At 36.6% G+C, this 8,487-nt stretch overlaps 1 long non-coding RNA gene across 1 annotated transcript; it reads right to left on the bottom strand.

Moving 5' to 3' along the window:
- Window positions 1-226: 226 nt before the first annotated feature.
- LOC115517120 lies at window positions 227-5,132 on the bottom strand. The gene is made up of 3 exons (XR_003969724.1): window positions 5,122-5,132; window positions 2,659-2,662; window positions 227-331 (listed from the first exon to the last, which is right to left on the bottom strand). It is a non-coding gene; the product is annotated as an uncharacterized LOC115517120 (long non-coding RNA).
- Between the last annotated feature and the right edge of the window lie 3,355 nt (window positions 5,133-8,487).

Below are 8,487 nucleotides of genomic sequence, written 5' to 3'. Positions count from 1 at the left end.
GAAGGCACTATATCATAATAAAAAATTCTATACAACAAGATAAAAAATCATAAATATTTGTGCTCCCAACTTTGGACCACCCGTATACATAAAACAATAACAAACATAAAGAAACTAAGTAATAATTTAAAAAAAACAATAGTGGACTTAACACCCTACTTCCAAAAATGGACAGATCTTCTAACCAGAAAACTTACAAGGAAATAATGGCTTTGAAAGACACATGAGATCAGATGGACTTAAGAGATATATTCAGAACATTTCATCCTAAAGCAGCAGATTACACATTATTTTGAAGTGCACACAGAACAGTTTCCCAATAGATCACATACTGGGTCACATATGAGGCTTCAAGAAATATTTTTTTTAAATGAGATTACACCATGCACATTGTCTGACCACAACACTATGAAGTCAACCACTAGGAAATACTTGGACAGAAAAAAAATTCATTCTTTAATGAATGGGTTAACCAGGAAATTAAAAATGAAATAAAAAGTACATGGAAACAAATGAAAGTGAAAACATAATGGTCAAAAACCTTCAGGATGCAGCAAAATCAATCATAAGAGGGAAATATATAATAACAGAGGCCTAATTCAAGAAGCAAGGAAAATATCAAATACACAACCTAAGCTTACACCTAAAGAAGCTAGAAAATGAACAGCAAATGAAGCCTGAAGCAAGCAGAAGCAGGGGAATAATAAAGTTAGAACAGAAATAAACAATATAGAAACAAACAAACAGGAAAAAGTAGAACAGATCAATGAAACCAGAAGTTGCTCCTTTGAAAGAACTAATAAAATTGATAAACCACAAGCCAGACTTATCAAAAAAAAAAAAAAAAAGAAAAAGGACTCAAATAAGATAATGAATGAGAGAGGAGAAATCACAACCATCTCCACAGTAATAAAAACATTATCAAAGAATATTATGAAAAGTTATACGCAAACAACTTGGGCAATCTGGAAGAAATGGACATAGTTCTAAAAACATAAACTACCAAAACTGAAACAGGAAGAAAAACAAAATTTAAACAGGCCCATAACTATCAAATAAATTGAAACAATAACCAAAAATCTCTCAACGAAAAAGTCTAGGGCCCGATGGCTCGCTAGGGGAATTCTACCAGTTAAAAGAGAGTCAACCTCTTCTCAAACTGTTCCAAAGGTAGAAATGGAAGGAAAATGAAACTCATTCTACTAGGCTAGCATTACCTTGATTCCAAAACCAGACAGAGACTCCACTATAAAGGTGAATCACAGGCTAGTATCCCTGATGAAAATGGAAAAAAAAAATTCTAAACAAAATATTAGCAAATTGAATCCAACAATAAGAATCATTCACCACAATAAAATGGGATTTATTCCTGGGCTGCAGGATTGGTTCAATATTCACAAATCAATCAATGTGATACACCACATTAATAAAAGAAAGGATTAAAACCATATGATTCTCTCAATAGATACAGAAAGAAATATTTGGCAAAGTACAGCTCCCATTTTTGATGCAAACCCTCAAAACAATAGGGATAGATGGAACATAACTCAACATCCGTATATACTCAAGGCCGTATATGAAAGACTCACAGCTAATATCATTCTCAATATGGAAAAAGTGAGAGATTTCCCTCTGTAGTCAGGAGAAGTGAGAGCTGTCTACTCTCACCATTGTTATAAAATTAGTATTGGAAGTCCTACACTCAGCAATCAAACAACACCACCACCACCAACAACAACAACAACAAAATAAAGCATATTGAAATCGGCAAGGAAGAAGTCACCATTGTTTATAAAATTAGTACTGGAAGTCCTAGACTCAACAGTCAAACAATAACATCAGTAAAATAAAAATAAAATGACAGGTGTTGATGAGGATGTGCAGAACCCTCTTGCACTGTTAGTGGGAATGCAAACTGGTGCTGCTAATCTGGAGAAAGGTATGAAACTTACTCAAAATGTTAAAAACAGAACTACCTTATGACCCAACAATTGCACTACGAGGTATTCACGCAAAGATACAAAAATACTAATGGGTACATGCACCCCGATATTTATAGTAGCATTATCAACAATAGCCAAACAATGAAGAGAGCCCAAATGTCCATCAACTGAGGAATGGATAAAGTGTGCTATATATATTCAATTGAATATTACTCGAAAGGAAGAAAGAAAGAAAGAAAGAAAGAAAGAAAGAAAGAAAGAAAATAGGAAATCTTGCTATTTACAATGGCTTGGATGGAGCTAGAGTGTATTATGCTAAAGGAAAAAAGACAGTGAGAGACATAGAAATACCACATGATTTCACTCATAGGTATAATTTAAGAAACAAAACAAATGAATTAATGGTAAGGGGGAAAAGAAAAAAGAGGGAAACAAATAACAAATGTTAGAGAACAAACTGAGGGTTGCTGGAGGGAAGTGGCTAGAGCATGAGCTAGATTATTGATGGGTATTAAGGAAAGCACCTGTTGTAATGAGCATTGGGTGTTTTATGTATAGAATGAATTACTGAATTCTACTTCTGAAACCAATGTTATACTGTATGTTAAATAAAAATCGCTTAAAATTTTTAAAAATATATTTTTGAGAGCTTTAGGTGAGGAGTTAAGATGGCTGAGAAGTAAGCAGACCCTGGGCTTTCTTTGTTCTCAAACACAGCTCTAAAGGTCAGATCACTTGGAACACCCAGGAAATTGATCTGCAGATTGACAGAGAATCTCCAAAGTTGGAAGAAGAGAGTTTGGCAGGTGTGAGGTGCATGAAGGTGAATTAGGGAAGAGAAAAATGGCAGTGTCTCATAGGGGAGAGAACCTTTTCTGTGGAGAGACAAAAGAGAGAGAAAGAGAGAGGAGTTGAGAAAGTGAAGCATTGAGTTAGCACATGAGGAAAACCTCTCTGGAACAATGACTGAGAAGTGTGAAGTATTGTGTCCCAGTTGGTTTTTTGCATACTGCATTTGGAGCTCAAACTCTGAGGTTTTGGAAGTGTGCAACTTTCTCTGGAGCAGAGCTGTAGTGTGCACTCCTGGGGAAGGAGGGAGCTAGCCCTGAGTGCATAGTGTGGTGTAGGGACCTCTGGGGTGCACTGGGAAAGAACATTATCTTTCCTAGAGTACTTTTGGAAGAGGGTTTATTGTCTCCCAAGACAAAAGACCCTGTAGGTGTCAGACAAGGTCTTTTATCAGCAGGGGACAGAGGTGCATCCAGAGGGAATTTAACCTTTGCTGCCTTTAGTGGTGCTACACCATAGATTCCATGCATTGTGCAGGCTTGGGATAGTTTCTCAGGGACAGAGGCTTTCACATAGCATGGAGAGGCTCTACTATGAAGGAGGGGAGCATATCCATGTGGTGCCGGGTCCTTTAAGACTTTGAGTTTTGAATCCTAGCATCACGCCAAAGAAAAAAAACACAGAAGAATTGTGGTGCAGGGCAAGCTGACTGTCCTCGCTGTTCTGTGAGGGCTGCCTGAACAGATGGATGTAAGAGATCCCCACCTGGGGATGAGAGACTGGGGTGGCGCCATTTCCCCACCCCCCAACACCAACATGGTGGGACTTTAGAGAGCAACACTGCAGCCTCTAGTGAAGATATGACCCACTGACACCAAACCCCACCCCCCACCCCGTGCCTGGCAATTATGCATTTACTGGGTCAAGAGTGACTGTAAGCCAAAGCAGTGGGCCTTTCCTCCAGAATGCCACCAAAGGCAGCACCCCACATATACCAAGTGTATTGAATATCCAGAGGTTCAGAATGATACCTATAGTTCTTTTATCTTAGTTTCTTTATTCTTCTTTTCTTCTTTTGGAATCAGGCTCGTAGTTTCTTTTTTTCTTTTCCACTTCCTTTTCTATCTCTTTTTTGGGGGAGATCAGTCTTTTTCATTCTTTTTTTAATATATATACCATTCTTTTTCTTTGGAATCAGTCTTATAGTTTTTTTTTATTCTGTATTTTTTTTCTTGTCAATTACCTTCCCTCTTTTTGGGGGGATCAGACTCCCCCTTCTTTTTTCCAGGGTTACTTCAGCTAATAAATCAAAGCATACCTAGTTAAAGGTCCAAAAATTCCACAACTGCAAGCAAGGAGGAGCTCTGCAGAGGTTTGACCAGTGAAAAAGAGCAGCCAAAACACACCAGCAGAATGCACACAGCATACACCAGGAAAACTTCCTAAAATGCCAGAACCTTGACAGTGTATGACCTATTTTTAATATAGAAGTAGTCTCAGGTGCAGGAAACATAACAAGAGTTCAAAATACAAGACAGAGCTTTATCCAAAATGACATGGTGGAGGAATATCCCCCAAAAGAAAAATCAAGAATAAATCACAGACAGGGATTTGCTCAAAACAGATATAAGCAATATAACTGAACAAGAATTTAGAACAACAGTCATAAGACTACTAGTTTGACTTGAAAATATCATAGAAAATACTAGAGAAAACCATGCTCCAGAGATCAAATACCTAACAAACAGGATGAAATAAAAAAATCTATAACTGAGATGCAAAACAAACTGGATACAGTCACAATGAGGATTCAAGAAACAGGAGAGAGAATGGGTGAAATAGAAGATAAAATTATGGAAAATAACAAAGCTAAAACAAGAAGGGTTGGAAATTACTAGATCATGAAGGGACACTTAGAGAACTAAGTGATTCGGTGAAACAGGTCAATATCTGTATCATAGAAGTCCCAGAAGAAAAGCCAGAAAGGGGAGCAGAAGTTTTATTTGAACAGATTATAGGTGAGAACTTCCCTAATCTGGAGAAGGAAACAGACGTTCAATTCAAAGTGGCAGAGAGAATCCGCCTCAAATTCAGCAAAAAAATAGGTCAGTGTCATGACATATCATAGTGAAACTTGCAAAATGCAAAGACTAAGAGAGATTCTGAAAGCAGCAGGGATAAAAGGTCCTTACCTACAAGAGTAGAAACCTAAGGCTAGTAGCAGACCTGTACACTGACTTGGCAGGTTAGAAGGGAGTGGCAGAAAATTATTCAATGTACTGAATGAAAAAAAAAAGCATCCAGGTGTCCTTTATCCAGGAAGGCTGCCACTCAGAATAGAAGAGATAAAGAGTTTCCCAGGCAAACAAAAACTAAAGGAGTTCATGACCACTAAACCAGCCCTGGAAGAAATTTTAAGGGAGGCTCTCTGACTGGAGAAAAAAAAAAAAGAAGAAGACCAAAGCAACAAAGACTACAAAGGAACAGAGAAATCACCAGAAAAGCCAATTCTACAGGCACTGCAATGGCACTAAATTCATATCTTTCAATAATCACTCTCAATGTCAATGGACTAAATAAGTAAAAGACATAGGGTATCAGAATGAATACAAAAAGAAGATCCATCTATATGCTGCCTACAAGAGACTCATTTAGACCTAAAGACACCTTCAGGTAGAAAGTGAGGGAAAGGAGAACCATCTATCATTCTAATGCTGGTCAGAAGAAAGCCAGAGTAGCCATATTTATAGTGCAGACAAACTAGATTTTAAAACAAAGACTGTAATAAGAGTTAAAGAAGGTCATTGTCTCATAATTAAGGAGTATATCCACCAAGAAGATCAAACAATTGTAGATATTTATGATTACTACTTGAAAGAGCCCAAATATATAAATCAATTAGTCACAAACATGAAGCAATTCATTGATAACAATACCACAATCGTAGGAGATTTTAATACCCCACTTAGAGCAATGGAAAGATCATCAGGGCATAAAATCAACAAGGAAACAATGGCTTTTATTGACACACTGGACTAGATGGACTTAACAGACATATTCAGAACATTTCATCCTAAAGCAGCAGAACACACATTAGTTTCTAGTGCACATGGAACATACTCCAGAATAGATCATACTGGGTCACAAATCAGCCTTCAAACAGTACAAAAAGATCGAGATCATACAATACATATTTTCAGATTACAATGCTATGAAACTTGAAATCAACCACAAGAAAAAAATTTGGAAAGCCCTCAAATACATGGAGGTTAAAGAACATCCTACTAAAGAAGGGATTGGTTAAAGAGGAAATGAAAGATGAACTTAAAAAAAAAAAACAGAAGTAGGGATGCCTGGGTAGTTCAGTGAGTTAAGTGTCTAACTCTGGATTTCAGCTCAGGTCATGATCTCATGGTTTGTGAGTTTGAGACCCACATCGGGCTCCACACAGACAGTGTGGAGCCTGCTTAGGACTCTCTCTCTCCCTCTCTCTGCTCCTCCCCAGCTCTCTCTCTCTCTCTCTCTCTCTCTCTCTCTAAGTAAACAACAAAAAAAACTTAAAAAACCTGGGAATCAAATGAAAGTAAAACATGACAGTCCAAACCCTTTGAGATGCAGCAAAGGCAGTCTAAGAGGAAAGTACATTGGGATTCAGGCCTATCTCAAGGAGCAAGGAAGGTAAAAAATACACAACCTACACCAAAGAAATACAAATCATTATAAGAGGATACTATGAAAAATTAAAAGCCAAACAACTGGGCAAAGTGGTAGAAATAGACAAAGTCCTAGTACCTCACACATTAAGAAATCTCAAACAGGAAAAAAAAAATAGAAAATTTGAACAAGTCATAATAAAAAATCTCCCAAAACAGAATCCTGAGCCAGATGGCTTCCCAGGGGATATTTACAAGGCATTGAAAGAAAAGTTAATACATACTCTTTTCAAACTGTTCCAAAAATTAAAAATGGAAGGAAAGCTTCCAAATTCTTTGAAGCCAGCATTAACTTGATTCTAAATCCAGACAAAGATCACATGAAAAAGGAGAATTACAGGCTAATATCCATAATGAACATGGTTGCAAAAATCCCAACAAGACACTAGTATATTGAATTCAATGGTATATTAAAAGAATTATTCACCATATTCAAGTGGTATTTATTTGTGGGCTGCATGTCTGGTTCAATATTCACAAATCAATCAATGTGATACACTACTTTAATGAAAGGAAGGATAAGGAACATATGATCCTTTAAACAGATGCAGAAAAAAGCATTTGACAAAACATATCATCTTTTCCTAATTAAAAAAAAACTCAAGAAAGTAGAGGTAAAAAGAACATACATAAAAATCATAAAGGCCATATATGGAAGGGCCACCGCTAATCTCATTCTCAATGGAGAAAAACTGAGAGCTTTTCCCCTAAGGTCAGCAACATGACAAGTATGCCCACTCTCATCAATGTTGTTCAAAATAGTACTAGAAATCCTAACCTCATCAATAAGACAATAAAAAATAAAAAGCATCCAAATTGGCAAGGAAGAAGTCAAAAATTTTCACTCTTTGTAGATAACATGATACTTTACATGAAAAACCCAAAGGACTCCACAAAAACGTGCTAGAACAGACACGTGAATTCAGCAAAGTCACAGATATAAAATCAATGTACTGAGATTGGTTGCATTTCTATACAGCAATAATGAAGCAGGAGAAAGAGATATTGAGGAATTGATCCCATTTACAATTGCACCAAAAGCAGCAAGACACCTAGGAATTAACCTAACCAAAGAGGTAAAAGATCTGTACACTGAAAAGTACAGAAATCTTATAAAAGAAATTGAAGAGGAAACAAAGAAATGGAAAAACATTCCATGCTCATGAGTTGGAAGAGACAATACTATTAAAATGTCTATATTACCCAAAGCAATCTACACATTCAATGCAGCCCTATCAAATAACATCATAATTGTTCACAGAGCTAGAAAAAAAATTCTCAAATTTGTATGCAACAAAAAAGACCAGGAATTGCCAAAGAAATGTTGAAAAGTAAAACCATTGCTGGAAGCACCACAATTTCAGACTTCAAGCTGTATTACAAAGGTGTAATCATCAAGACAGTATGGTATTGGTACAGAAACAAATAGAACAAATGAAATTGCATTGAGAACTCAGAATAGACCCACAAATATGTGCCCAACTAATCTTCAACAAATCAGGATAGAGTATCCAATGGAGAAAAGACAGTCTCTTCAGCAAATGATACTGGGAAAATTGGACAATGACAGGCAGAAGAATGAAACTGGACCACTTTCTTATACCAGTCACAAAAATAAACTTGAAATGGATGAAAGATCAAAATGTGAGACAGGAAACCACCAAAATACTACAGAAGAAAACAGGCAGCAACCTCTTTGACCTCAGCTGCAGCAACTTCTTACTAGACATGTCTCTGAATGCAAGGGGAATAAAATAAAAAATGAACTATTGGGACCTCATCAAGATAAAAAGCTTCCACACAGCAAAAGAAATAATAAATAAAACTAAAAGGCAACTGACAAAATGGGAGAAGATATTTGCAAATGACATATCTGATAAAGGGTTAGTATCAAAAATATATAAAACACTTATCAAACTCAACACCCCCCCCAAAAAACCCCACAAATTATCCAGTGAAGAAATGGGCAGAAGACATGAATAGACATTTCTCCAAAGAAGACATCCGGATGGCTAACAGACACATGAAAAAATGCTCAGTAT

Source organism: Lynx canadensis, chromosome B3, assembly GCF_007474595.2.
Source record: "Lynx canadensis isolate LIC74 chromosome B3, mLynCan4.pri.v2, whole genome shotgun sequence".
NCBI lineage: Eukaryota > Metazoa > Chordata > Mammalia > Carnivora > Felidae > Lynx > Lynx canadensis.
The sequence above is the reverse complement of the archived record's forward strand: the minus strand, read 5'-3'. Positions and strand labels throughout refer to the sequence as shown.